Source organism: Prionailurus bengalensis, chromosome D4 (genome assembly GCF_016509475.1).
Source record: "Prionailurus bengalensis isolate Pbe53 chromosome D4, Fcat_Pben_1.1_paternal_pri, whole genome shotgun sequence".
Lineage (NCBI taxonomy): Eukaryota > Metazoa > Chordata > Mammalia > Carnivora > Felidae > Prionailurus > Prionailurus bengalensis.
This window is the reverse complement of record NC_057359.1, coordinates 27,230,502-27,245,291: the sequence shown is the minus strand read 5'-3', so window position 1 is coordinate 27,245,291 and position 14,790 is coordinate 27,230,502. Positions and strand designations below refer to the sequence as shown.

Here is a 14,790-nt window from a genome sequence, read left to right as displayed (position 1 = left end):
GGAAGAGGCAATGTGACCACAGAGGCAGAGGTTGGAGTGATGGGACCACAAGCCAGGGAGTGCCTGCAGCCACCAGAAACTGGATGAGGCAAAGGATAGGTTCTCCTCTACAGCTTCCAGAGGGAGCATGGCTCCTCAGACACCTTGATTTCAACCTGGTGAGACTGACTTTGAGCTTCTGACCCATGCAAATGTGAGAAGAAAAAAAAAAAAAAACTATTGCACAGTCTTAAACCTCAGGATATAAGTACACAAACAGACGATGGCTAGATCATATATAACAAAAGAACTCTGGCCCACAGCCTCCGCGGCAATCGGCCCAGAATGGTCAGAACTTGGTCAATAACTGTTAGCTTCCTTAATTTGTGCCTCCGTTTCCAAATCAGGACCAAGCAGAGAAAGACAAATATGTTCCCCAAACCAATCACATAGGATGCCCAGCTTCCAGTCAGCCTGCCTGTAGCTTCCCCATGCCAACAGCTTCCCATCAGAGCATTCCTGAAGCTTTTTCCTTTTATCATCATAAAGCCTCCCCACTCACCTTCCTGCCTTTGAGTCTTCAAATGCAAGTGATGGTGGCCAGCTCCCTTGCTAGAGTACGCTCTGGATAAGTGGCCTCAGTTTGTCCTCATTTGGATGGGTTTTATTTCCACAAATCCTTCCTCTAAACAGTAAGTTTATTCTCATTTTCTATTTTCTACCACACCAAGTAGTACTTTGCTCATACAAGATACTCAGTAATTATTTTTAAGATCATAGTGAAATTAGTATAGCCTCCCATATTACAGATAAGAACATAATACACCTGGAGAGATTAATGTATTTGCTAAAAGTTGCATCTAATGGCAAGAAAAAATCCCAATTTCTGGACTCTCAGTCAAGTGCTTTTTTCACTGGAAGACTGACTTCCTGGTTCTAGTATCTCCCCAACCTGCTCCCTCCCCAGTTTGTGTTATGCGTCTTTGTCATGGCCCTGGGGTTGGAAGAGGGTACTTTTCTGTGCCTTGACTTTGGATTTGCCCAAGGGACTTGGCTTTGGATGGTGAGACGTTAATGCTTCTGACTCAAGCAAGACTTGAGATGTGCTTTCATGGTTGGGCTTGCCCTCTTCCACCCCTGGCTGTCGTTATGAGAAGAACAAGCCTCAGTTACCCACTGATCCAAGGAGCAGGAGAAATTCATGGAGCAGACCTGTAACCAACAGGGAGCTTGGGGCCCAGCCAAGATTAATCAATCCTGGCTTCCTAGCTCATCTACAGATACATGAGCAAGAGAACAGTGAAGTTTGTGGTATTTTTCATACAGCAATAGCTGATTGGTGCAACTACTAACCATTTAAATAAAATGTGTGAGGGGCGCCTGGGTGGCGCAGTCGGTTAAGCGTCCGACTTCAGCCAGGTCACGATCTCGCGGTCTGTGAGTTCGAGCCCCGCGTCGGGCTCTGGGCTGATGGCTCAGAGCCTGGAGCCTGTTTCGGATTCTGTGTCTCCCTCTCTCTCTGCCCCTCCCCCGTTCATGCTCTGTCTCTCTCTGTCCCAAAAAATAAACGTTGAAAAAAAAATTAAAAAATTAAAAAAAATAAAATGTGTGATTTAAAGAGGCAAGGTCAGGGGCACCTGGGTGGCGCAGTCAGTTAAGCATCCGACTTCAGTTCAGGTCATAACCTCGCGGTCCATGGGTTCGAGCCCTGCGTCAGGCTCTGTGCTGACAGCTAAGAGCCTGGAGCCTCCTTCGGATTCTGTGTCTCCCACTCCCTCTCTGCCCGTCCCCAGCTCATGCTCGCTCTCTCTCTCTCTCTCTCTCTCTCCCAAAAAAAACATAAATAAAACGTTAAAAATAAATAAAGAGGCAAGATCAACAGTAGAAAGGTATTTATTAAAGGTACTTTTTTTTTTTTAAAGAAAATCTCAGTAGAACCATGTGTATTAGTTATCTATTCGTACAAATTACCACAAACTCAGTGACTGAACAGAACAGACACTTATGGTCCCATATTTTCTGTGGGCCAGGAGTCCAAGCACTGCTTAGCCGGGTCTTCTGCCCAGAGTCTCCCAAGGCTGTGGCCAGTATGTTGGCCAGAGCTGGGTTCTCATCAGAGGCTAACCCAGGAAAGTATCTGCTTCCTCACGTACCTGGTTGCAGATAGTGTTTGATTCCTTTCAACTCTAGGATCCATCAGTTCCCTTGGCCAACAAGGGGAGAGAGACTATGGGTAAATCCACTAGCAAGGTGGGAGTCTTGCTTAAATAATCACAGAGTGGCATCCCACCGTGTTTGCCATATTTTATTAGTTATGCTGAGGGGGGCGGGATTACACAAAGGCAGGGACACAGGAAAGGATGGCACAAGAAGAGGGGACAGCTATATGGTCTGTCACCACAGTCCATCTTCTCTTCCCATGAAGCATGGCATCTGCCATCTCTGCATGTCTCCTGGTGGTCTCGGGACCGTGCAGCTAACCAGCTAGCCGGGAGAAGCTGAGGAAAGATGAAAGGAAAAGGTGACATTTTCTGGAAAATAAAAAGTTGAATGGAACCAAATCTGCCTTTCAATTTCCTTCTAGTCATTTTGTGGCATTAATGATAAAAGTTGACCTAGGGGCACCAGGATGGCTAAGTCAGTTGAGCATCCAACTCCAGCTCAGGTCATGATCTCACAGTCCATGAGTTCGAGCCCCACGTTGGGCTCGCTTGTCAGCCTGTCAGCACAGAGCCCGCTTCAGATCCTCCGTCCCCTTCTCTCTCTGCCCCTTCCCCACTTACACTCTCTTTCAAAAAATAAAAAAACTTGACCTAGTAATTCTACTTTTTGGTACCCATCTTTGGGAATGTCTAGCACATGTGCCTGAAGAGACATATACAGGGCTTGTCATCTATCGTGTGAAACAACATGTGTGTTCAGCACTGGAGGAATGGCTGCGTGGATTGTGACCCATCTCTACTTTGGAATAGTTTGTAACTAGTTTAAAGAAAAAAGGTGGATTCAAAGTGTATTGTTAAGTGGAAAAGACAAGGTAGAGAATACCCAGGCTATATGACACAAAGCACAGAATATTTTCTGCATAGAAAGTACAAGTGCATAGGGAAACATCTAGAAAGGGATACAGAGGCCTCAGAGTACTGTTTAGCTCAGAGTTTCTGAGCTGATGAGAATTATGTCAGGAGAGGGATCAAAGGGGAGTCTGGTCACCTATATTTTGATTTTCTCCCCTGGGAAATGTATTCACATATTATTTTAGATTTACGTATGATATTATTATACATTAATATATAATTCTTTATATTATATAGAATACTGTATATTATATGTATATGTTAATTTATATATTGTGTTAATATATGTGTTCACAAAATATTACATAAACATTATATGTATTACATAATTTACATATTACATTATAGCGAAGAAGTCAGAGGAGAAGTCAGCAGTATAGCTGTATAAATCATGATGGTTTTAACCATGTACACAGATTCCTTGATACTTCTCCCTTGAAGAGAAGATCTTCCCTGGCCAGTAGTTTGACTACAACCTCACAAGGGACCCTGAACCAGAATGACTGGGACAAGCTGCTCCCAGATCCGTGCCCCACAGAAAATGTGAGATGGTAAATGTTGTTTTAAGCCTCCAAGTTCGGGGCTAACTTGTTACACAGCAACAGATAACTGATACACAGATTGGTGAGACTAACAGTGGCTTTTTACAACAAGGTAGCGTTCTTACAACACCTTGGAAGAGTACATGGAAGTGTTTTGAGCAAGAGGAATGTCTGTCCGTTAAGGGTGAAGTTAAAATAAAGTCCTTGTTTTTAATACGCTCAGTCGCCAACATGGAAAAATCCTGTCACACCAGGGAAAAAACACTGAAGACTTACCAAACCTTTGTTGCGTGATAGCGATCACCAAAAACCCAGCATCCATCTTGTCAACAAATGTTATTCCATTCCACCCATAGTAGAATTTTCCTTTTGCCTTCATAATGCATCCTTCCCAGAACTTCTCCCTGAATCACATCAACAGTTTGAAGGTTGCGCAATGACTGCCTATGAGAATAGCCCCCAAGTGGGTGAAGTTTGCACCCCGACCCATCAACATTGGTTACGATCATCGCTGGGCCTTTGGATTACTGGTGATTTCATCTTCTTCATGGTGGGTCCCATTTTCAAATTTTCTGCAATGAATGCATATTAATTTGGACAGCAAAAAAAATATTAATGCTAATTCTCTTTTATTATTGATTTATGTTGAGAGAAAGAGAGCGAGGGAGAGAGAGCACGTGTGCTCACACAAGCACAAAAGGGGGAGAGAGAGAGACTGAGAGACAGAACCCCAAGCAGGTTCCACAGTGTCACTGCAGAGCCTGATGCAGTGCTTGAACTCATGAACCACGAGATCGTGACATGAGCCAAAATGAAGAGTCAGCTGCTTGCGCGACCGAGCCACCCTGGGGCGCCATGCGAATTCTTTTTGAAAGTTACCACATATCATTTAACAACTACATGTTGTTTCTTTCAGCAGGCAGAATCCAAGCCCTCAGCTACCACCACTGTATATTTAGCTGTAACCCATGTGGCCCAAACATTTCTCCCAGGTGGCTGGATAAGCCCCGTGAAACTCTGTGACTAGTTCATATCCTAGAAGGAAAAAAGTAAAGGCTTCTTACCTAAAGGAAAAAAAAAATCTCCCTTTATTTATTTATTTATTCATTTATTTTTAGAAAGAGAGCACACACACAAGTGAGAGAGAGAGAGAGAGAGAGAAGCAGAGGGAGAGGGAGAGAGAATATTAAGCAGGTTCCACACTCAGTGCAGAGCGCAAGGCGGGGCTCAATCCCGCAACCCTGGAATCATGACCTGAGCCAATATCAAAAGTCGGACGCTCAAGGGACTGAGCCACCCAGGCGCCACACCCCAAAGCCCTTTATTTTAAAGGTCTTTCTGAGGCTGGTGTCTGGGTCACGTTTCTAAGGCTCAGACCTGAACACAAAAGGTGGGTTTGCCCCAAAGCCTCAGACCTCTAGCAGCTGGCCTGGTTCTGGCTCCTACCTGCCTCATAGAAGGAGGAGAACCTGGAGAACCCAGTGGCCCTGGGCCTGGTCTTCAACTTTTATTTCCCGTCTTGCCTTGACTCGTGCATTCTAACATCCAGCTTGATCGAAAGCAAGGGAACAGTTTGAGTCTTCTCTCGACCCTTATCGATTTTCTCTTTATCCCGTCCCCGTCTCGAATCTCCTTGTCCCTTCCTATGGCCAACCTCATCACCTGAAGTCTATTCTTATTTGAGAAATCTCCTTACTGTCCTGATGCCTCCTCTCCCCTCCTTCCAATCCACGCGGCTGGACTGAAATCCCCACGTTCCTCTCATCACCTCCCGTTCCAAGGTCTCCCGTGTGTTCCTGTTGCAACTACCTGAAGTGTGAGTCCTCAGTACATTCAGCATCTCCAGACCCTACCCCTTTCCAACAGGTATCTCTTTCCAGACATATCTCCCCAGCCACGCCAATCCCATCTAACCGGCATGTATGTATTAAGTACTGCTATGCCCCAGGACCATACTTACGATTGGGAAATGGACAAAAAGAGCTTACAGCCTAGTAAAAGAGACCATTAGTAATTACATAGAGGGGCTCACAGTGTTTACAGAGGGTGGAGGACAGGAGCCTCAAACAGCACCGTGGAGGGAAACCTCCCTCAGATTGAAAAAGGGGCAGGGGGATGGTCTTGGAAGGATTCCCAGAGGAGATGATGCTTGAGCTAAAACCAGAAGACACGTGGAGGCTAAGTAGCTAAAGAAGTGAACAGAGGGCTTTCCAGGCCTAGAGAACAGCACAGGCAAAGCCTCGGTGGCCTGAGCAAGTATCCAAAGTAGGAGAAACCGACCAGATATGGTCCATGAGTGACGGAGCCAAAAGCAGAGTGGGGAGGATCTCACTCAGTGGGTACCAAATGGTACTAATTGACTGAGCCCAGGCTTTGAAGCATGATAGCGCCCAGATCACAGACCAACCCATGTGGCATAAGACAATTCACTTAGCCTATCAGAGCCTCAGTTTCCCTAGGCCTAAAGTGAGATTTAAAATACCAACCATGTGGTGTTATTTTGAGGATCATAAAATAAAATGCATTTAAATCACCAGGCTGAGGGGCGCCTGGGTGGCTCAGTCGGTTGAGCGTCCGACTTCGGCTCAGCTCATGATCTCACAGTCTGTGGGTTTGAGCCCCGTGTCGGGCTCTGGGATGACAGCTTGGAGCCTGGAGCCTGCTTCGGATTCTGTGTCTCCCCCTCTCTCTGACCCTCCCCCGCTCATGTTCTGTCTCTCTCCCTGTCAAAAATAAATAGACATTTAAAAACAATTTCTTTTAATAAAAAAAAAATGAATCACGAAGCTGAGTGTCTGCCCCATTACGGAAGGTTGAAAAATCCATGCCTCCCTTCCCCTTTTATTACTTAATAAGAACCGTAGCAAACAACTACATAGCATTTACTCTGCACCAGGCACTTTACAATTCATGGAAAATAAATGCCTCAAGAGTATGCATGAAGCGCTTAGTGGGTCTACTGAGAGCTTCTCTCTACCACGGTGGAGTGAACAGAGCTGAGAGATACAACGGCCAGAAAGAAAGGGGTCACCTTTTATTCAGGTTAGCAGGAAACTAACTACACATCAGTGAAGAAGAAAGACGTTAGAGTCGCAGAGCACTAGACGCGACTTGGAACAAAAGCCTTCAGACGGTGTGGAGACCAGAGCTCTATAGTCTCTGCCATCAGGATACCCGGGGTCCACTTCTAGCATCAGCCCTCCGCAGGCTGGTCCCTTATCACACTCCCTCCTTCACCACATCATCATCGAAGGCAAAGCCTTTCCCGAATGAGCGGCTGCCTTCCCTGCTCACATCGCTCTTCCCTTGCAACGAATGGGCACAATTGTCTGGTCTTGTGGTGCATTCCCTCCTTCCTTCATTTGGCTGATATTTCCTGGAGGCTGAAAGCATAACAGAAATCAAAACACATACAGCCCCTCCCCTCTGGGAGCTCACAATGCTGAGAAGCCAGTGAGGGAGCAAGGCACTAGTCATCACAAAAGTAAGTGTTTAAATGTATTTTTTTTTTTTTTTTAATGTGCCGTGCTAGAGAGTTAGGCTGCTTGGCGGTGTTCAGCAGGGTTTCTGACCCAGTGAACCGAAGGGTCTTGGAGGGCCAGTATAATTGCCCCCAACTATTTTACAAGCAAGCTCCTGTAGGCCTGACCCCATCATATTTGTCCTCGCTTCCCCTGCCACCCCGGCCAGTGGCACATAGTAGCCGCTCAATAAATGTCAGCTGCAATAAAGGAGTTCCCGGACCAGTTCAGATCAAAGCCCAACTCCCACCAGAGTTAATAAAAAGCTCTGGTTACAGGCTTCTGAGGACACAACCTGGGATGTTTGCTTTCCTTCATTTCCAAGGAAGGCATTCTCGAGTTCCCAACATTTAAGAGAAGGCTCAGGAGAGAAAGTTTGTGTAGTTAATGATCCAGCCCGGGATGGTTTATCTCAAAGCCGAGGGGGTGGGGAGTGGCTGGCTGCCTCAGGGCTGTCAGCAGGGAACTGGATGTGAAGAGGTGGGAGATTACAGGAGCTTTGGAGACAAAGGAACATAAATCAAAAAGAATTAAAAGAAAACAAGATCCTTGAGCCTCCGCCTGTTAAGGTTCTTTTAAAAGTATTTTTGCTAGTGAGTCGGGTGGGGGAGGGTAAACAAAGTTTAAATATAGGAAAGTAAGCCCGAAAGTGAATGGCTAAAGGCCGCGTACAGCCCAGGTCTGTCCCCTCCTCTGTCTTTTTACTTTTCTCTGTCTTACTGTTAATGGCCCGAAATGATTAACAATTGGAAAAAAGATGTCACAGACATAAACTGTTTCCTCCCTCTCTTCCCCACTCTTGTTTCAATTCCTGTTTGGCTCAGACACTCTGAGCTACAGATCTTCCTTCACGATGAAATGGTTTGGGCTCTACTTAATAAGTCAACACCAGAATGCAAGGCGGGGTTGAGCAGGTGGAAGAGGATGGCTTTATTCCAAAAGCATAAACGTCGACCCGAATTAGATTTAAATAGTAACACTGCACCGAAGCTGTGCAAGTCCCACGCCCTCCATGAATCGGGCAGCCAGCCTGAACCCCTTACCAGAGCTTCGAACAGAAACCATCCTACTCCAGGACGTCCTCGGGCTTCTGGTCTTTTCTAAGACGATACATTACCAGAACTTTAGACAAGAACATTAATTCCCACCCCTGATACCTCCACGGGTAGTCCACTCTCCTACAGAGGAAACCACTTCTTCGAGAATTAGGGTTGCCATAGAAAATTCAGGACGTCTAGTTAAATGTGAATGTCAAATAAGCAACAAATAATTTTTCAGTATGAGTGTGGCCAAAATATCACATTTGGATGTCCTACTTTTACTTGCTAAATCTGGCAAACCTTGCAATTCTCCAGCTCAACAGATCCTGAACATATAGGGTTGCCAGATAAGCTATATGTTGGTCAGTTAATTTGAATTTTAGATAAATAACTAATCATTTTTTAGTGTAAGTGTATCTCATGCTGCAATATTTGGGATATATATATTGTTAGAAAGAAGGAAAGAAAGAAACGAAAGAAAAGAAAGAAAGAAAAAGGGAGGAAGGAAGAGGGAAGAAGGGAAGGAGGAAGGAAGGAAGGGCGGAAGGGAGGGAGGAAGGAAGGAAGGAAGAGGGAAGGAGGAAGGAAGGAAGGAAGGAAGGAAGGAAGGAAGGAAAGAAGGAAGGGAGGGAGGAAGGGAGGAAGGGAGGAAGCGAGGAGGGAGGAACAGACTCCAAATAATGGAGTCTCTCATGCTCATTAATTTATTCTTTTAATATGTGTATACGCTCTGAAGGCATCGGAGGCTAAAGCCAGCACAGGGATCATGTGTAGCTTTTGTGAGAACACCATGATAAATATGAAGATTGCACCATACTACCACAGGGCCCCGTGCACTTGCACACACACACACACACACACACGTGTGTGTGTGTGTGTGTGTGTGTGTGTGTGTGTGTGTGTGTCTGTAGCAGACTGGAGAGACACAGCATTCTTATGATAAAGGCAACTACAATAACACCTGAGTTGTTGTTGCTGTGTTTAGGCAGAAAAGTCCCAAGAACACATATAAATAAATATAAATCATAAATGAGAAAGGACATCTTTTCTGAGAAAATGGAGGAGCAAAGGGGGTGGTTAAAGTTCCCAAGTAAGCTGAGGGTAAAGGAAGAAGCATGTGAAGGGGTAGGAGACGAGCTTACTGCATGTATCAACTGGATGCTGGTGGAAGAGACACTCAGTTCAAAGCCAGTAAGGAGCCGAGCATTCGTCCGGGTGCTTCTGTGACCGTTCGCTTGCCTGCCTTGGCAGTTTTACTCTTGATTACTGGCTTTCTACCATGCTTTGTTTCACATTCTGTGAGTGTGTATGGCTAACATGTATCTTTTCTCTTTAATCTACTCTACAGCATAAAATCCATAGGGAAACAGCAGCAAGGATTCAAATATTACTGTTTGAATTAAAGATTCAAAAATGATTATACTCTTAACTCTGTTAAAAACTGGGAGACATTATCGTGAAGAGCGATCAAATATTTCCAATCTTGCTTAAGAAGTCTTTCGGAAGGATAACAATGATCTTTCAATGATCATGTCAAACAAAAGTAAAAAGAAGCAGGTGAAATTAATGTTAATAAAAGATTTTACTGAAGGGGCACCTGGGTGGCTCAGTCGGTTGAGTGTCCGACTTCGGCTCAGGGCATGATCTCACAGTTCTTGAGTTCGAGCCCCGCGTCGGACTCTGTGGTGACAGCTCGGAGCCTGGAGCCTGCTTCGGATTCTGTGTCTCCCTCTCTCTCTGCCCCTTCCCCGCTCATGCTCTGTCTCTCTCTCTCTCTAAACATTAAAGAAAAAAGATTTTACTGAAGCCCAGTATCTCCAAAATACTATCATTTCAACATGCAATTAAAATTATGAATGCAATACTTTATATTTTTTCTTAAACCGAGGCTTCAAAATCTGGCACATCTCAACTTAGATGCTCACTTTTACCAGAAATACTTTATCTATATTTAGATTTCATAAAATTTGCATTTGAAAATGGAGATTCACGTACCCAACTTGTTCTGAACATACTTAAGGGCTTCCCAATAACCGAGTTAACTCTTTAAGTTTAAACTTACATAGAATTAAAAAGCCAGCCTCCCGTTGTCCCAACCACATTTCAAGTGACCAATACCTGCAAACGCAGATCGAAGATAAAGACACAAATTTCCAGCCCCCGGTTTTCAGCCTCTAAGTAACATCATCAATTTCTACTGCTAGTGCCCTATTTCTTGCTCTTTTAATATCCTGATTGTCACTCAACCAGCAGTCCCATCTTCTGGAAGATAAAGCCTAGAAAGAAAAGGGGTTGACCTCCAACTTATTCCAAAGAACAAAGCAAATTCACTCCCTGAGCTCTACTGATATTTTCTTTTGTTTTAACTTTTTTTTAATGTTTATTTATTTTTGAGAGAGAGAGAGAGAGAGAGAGAGAGAGAGAGCACGAGGTGGGGAGGGGCAGAGAGAGAGGGAGACGCAGAATCCGAAGCAGGCTCCAGGCCCCGAGCTGTCAACACAGCGCTCGATGAAGGGATCTAGCCCATGAGCCATGAGATTATGACCTGGGCTGAAGTCAGATGCTCAACCAACTGAGCCACTCAGTCGCCCCTTTACCGATATTTTCTTAATGGTTACATTCAGTTCTGTAAACGCTGTAGAAGTAATTTCATCTGCACGGAACTTGGAGTGGTTTCTGCCTATTCCTTCTTGGTATGCAGAGAGCATTGTGCATGGTAAGTATTCGACAAAAGCATGCTGAATGCGCAAATAAGTGACCATTCGGGAGACATGCTCCAGTTAATTGTGTTCATGGAAAAACCGAAGGAGATCATTTAAGAAAAGAATTCTCTGCCCTATTCTTTGGGTAATGTCTTTAACCAAGACCCTTTCATCCAGTGATACCTGATGATAGCAACAGAAAGAGGGAGGAGGAGTGCCAAGAGGAAGCTGTCATCAGATATCTCTGCTCAGACAAATGACCAGAATTCTCCTGCTCTGGCCCACCCCTCATTTGATGGTGGCACAGACTGGTACAGCAGGGACACAGACCAAAGTGCTATTACCGGACTTCAGGTCTTGGGGGGGGAATGAAATAAAGTCGAGTATCGATCCCAGCAGAGACAGTTCAGACATGGAAGGGCCAGCCCGTGCCAGAAACCCCAGCACAGCCCTTTGGGATTTGCTGAGAGAGTCCCTCAAGAAGGTTCGGAAGCACTTACAAATAAATACATAGGGAAAAAAGTGGATTGTGCACACTCACTTCAATAAGAAAAAGATGAGGAAAACTCCCTTTTGAAAAAAAAACATGCAAATCACTTAAGAATTGGACGAAGAACTCTCAGATGAGGTCCGCTTTGAGAAGGTCACGTGCCAAGAAAAAAGAAGATGTAGGAGTAGAGCTCACCTCCAGGAGTGAGGTCAGCAGAGCAGAAGCTCAAAACAAGGTTAGGACTGAGGGAAACAAGTGCTCACAATTTTTAAAAGGGGTATTTGTTAGTTTCCTATTGACAGTATAACCAATTGCCACAAACCTCATGGCTTAAAATAGCACAAATTTATTATCTGAAAGTTCTGAGGGTCAGAACTCCAAAACCAGTCTGACTGGACTACAAGCAAGGTGTCGGCGGACCTGAATTCCTTTTGGAGGTTCTAGGGGATATTCCATTTTCTTGTCTTTTCTGGTTTCTAGAAGCATCCTGCATTCCTTGGATTCTGGCCCAACATGGCTCCACCTTCAGCTTGCATGGTTGTATCTCTTTCTCTCTTTCTGATCATCTTGTCTCCCTCTTATAAGAACACTTGTGATGGATGGCATTGGGCCCACCCAGATAAGCCAAAATAATCTCCCCATCTCGGGATCCTTGATTTAATCACACCTGCAAAGTCCTCTTTACCAAGGTTCCAAGGATTCGTGCATGGACATCTTTGGGGACCGTTACTCAGCCTAGCACAGATATACTTGACTGTCCTACAGGAAAATGAATATTTCTTGGAGGCAATGATGTGATGCTCAGCAGTGACAAAGGGGAAGTGAGCCTTCTTGATTCCTTCATGACTTCCAACTTCTCTGACAGGAAGACTGATCCCTTCCCCAACCCCTATAAGCTAATACACCCAGTTTCCCCCAAGTCTCTGTGATTCATTGTGCTGTCCTCTGTTAGAGCATTCAATCACTCAACGAATAGTTATTGAACATCTACTATGTCGAAGCAATATTCTAATCACCCAGGATAGCAAATCTATCACCCAGTGAGCAAAACAAATGAAAGTTCTTATCCTCAAAAAATGATCACACTAGTAGGGGAAGACACACAATTAAAAAAAAAATTAAAAAGAAAGAAGGAAGGAAATTATACGGTGTATTTGAAAGTGATTAAGTGCTATTTAAAAAGTGAGGCAGGGGAGAGTGCCTGGGTGGCTCAGTCCGTTAAACATGTTAAGCACCTGACTTCCGCTCAGGTCATGATCTCATGGTTTGTTCCAGTTTCAAATCAGGTGAGCAGGAACCCCTCTTGGGTGAGCTCCACTTCTCTCTCTCTCTCTCCCTCTATCACTTGTGACCCCTCTGGCGCTCAAAAAAAAAAAAAATGGTGCGGGGCGGGGGGTGGGGGGGAGAGGAGTGGGGAGTGCAGGTAGTTAACCTGCTAGGTGCTAACTCAGTGTTTAGGAAAGGCTTCGCTGAGAATAGGGCATCTGCCCAATCTGCTTGAAGGGTGGAGGGAGCCACACCCTTTCTTAGATCCCCTAAGAACAGAAACCGCAAATAAGGCAAAAGCCCCACAGGGGGAACAGCTTGAGGGGCTGAAGCAGATGGGGACTAGCCAGGCTGCAAAAGAATCAGCAAGGGGACAGTTGCAGGAGCTGAGAACAGATGCTCATGGGAGGGCCAGCCGAGGAAGGCCTTGTCACATCGGATTGTCCAGGACCATGAGCTCCAGAGAGCAGGGATACTGTCTCATTCTCTTTGGTGTCCCTGGCACCTCGCACAGTGTGAGCATGCGTAGTTAACGCTTGCGACACGGGGCATGCTTCTCTCCTTGCAACTTCACTGCAGGCTTCTTCCCTCCTGCACGTAGGACAGGGGCCTGGCATGTCTGTCACTAGATAGCACGGACCCGACGCCTGTGGCCAAGAAGTACGAGTTTCAGGTGCAGGGGCCAGAATCCTGTGCGCTCTGCCCCTGCGCTCTGCCTACCTGCTCCGCGGCTACCTCGCTGCCCTTCGCTCCCTGCCCCCGCCAATGCCATCCCACCTCTGCCAAAGCCCCTGCGGCGAGGCCTTTTTCCTTTCATCACCCGCTGGGAGCACCAGCTCCGCGGAAAGCTGGAGAGACCGGAATAATTGGGGTGGGGAAGGAGGTGCGAGACCAGCCCCGCCGGCGCGGTCTGGGGTGGGGATGCGGGTGGTGGGGAGAGGGGACGGGAGTCGGGAGCGCCGCGCCCAGCGCGGGAGCGGGGGACAAAGGGTTAAGCGATCGGCATTACTGTCTGCGTGCGGCTGGGCTCCGAGGGCCTCGCGTTGCGCCTGGGTGGTCCGGTACAGTCGCGGGCAGCAACCTATTAGTGGTATCTCGGCGTGATTTATGCAGCTGTCAAGCTGCCTTCACCGCGACAAGTGAACTGCGGCCCCGCGCCGCGCTCCTTCCGAGACCATCAGTAAATGGGGCCAAAGAGAAAGGAAAACAGCCCAAGGTGCCACCCCTCAGCCTCCGGGTCCTCTAATGACGAGTCCCCTCTATAGAAAAACATCCAGCTGCCCCCAGGAGAGCGACTCACAGAGCCCCACTGTCTGGGGCGCCAGGCCGGCAGGGGGCCGGGGGGGGGGGCGGGCAGGCGGGCTTGGCAGGGAGCCACCCGCCACCAGCGGAGCGGGGGCAAGCCAGCCCGCCAGGCGTGGCGCGGACACGGCCAGGGGGCGACGGTGACAGTGCCAGGGGTGGACGTCGTCCTGCGGCCAGGGGAGCGTGGTCAAGCCAACATGCCACCCACGAGGTCTGGCACCCGCTCCACCCCGCCACCCCTCCTTTTACCCTCCGGCACAGGCGACGCTGGCCTGAGAGGGCTACACAGGGGACACGCGTCCCCTCGGCCTCAGCAATCCCCACACCTCCCACCTGCGCAGGTGACTCTGGGTCCGTCCATGGCCATCGGACACCAGCGCCTACCCCCCCCCCACTCCCCCTTGCCCACACCCACACCCGTGCACACACCCCTGCCACACGCACCCGTACCTACACACCTGCTATCCAAGAGGGCCACGGCCCCCCAGGAGAGGGCTATCTCTTTTATTCAGTACTTGATTGACAGTGAAGTAGCCAAGGGCCTGGGGAAGTGCGTCTGTGTGTCTGCGCGTGCGTGTGCGTGCGTGTGTGCGTGAGAGAGCGCGCGCGCGCCAACAACCGCAGGACTGCCCTTGTTAATAACGTCAGGGACGTTAATAGGCCTCTTTTCTCCCTGCTGCCAAGTGGCATGCGGTGCATTGTGTTTGTGGTACCGCAGTGGAGGGCAGGTGTTCCACACTGGATCTGATTCCCAGCCAGAACGTTTCAGAGGCTGGAGGTGACGCACAGCGACGAGTTCCTGATTGCTGCTGACACGGGGAGAAGCGGAAGGAGGTGCGTGCTGGCCCCCGGGGTCTCCCCCCCCCCCCCC

At 47.4% G+C, this 14,790-nt stretch overlaps 1 long non-coding RNA gene across 1 annotated transcript; it reads right to left on the bottom strand.

The window, feature by feature from the left end:
* Positions 1 to 1,856: 1,856 nt before the first annotated feature.
* LOC122474460 lies at positions 1,857 to 14,505 on the bottom strand. Its single transcript, XR_006294901.1, has 3 exons — positions 14,378 to 14,505; positions 6,627 to 6,978; positions 1,857 to 2,477 (listed from the first exon to the last, which is right to left on the bottom strand). It is a non-coding gene; the product is annotated as an uncharacterized LOC122474460 (long non-coding RNA).
* Positions 14,506 to 14,790: the final 285 nt, after the last annotated feature.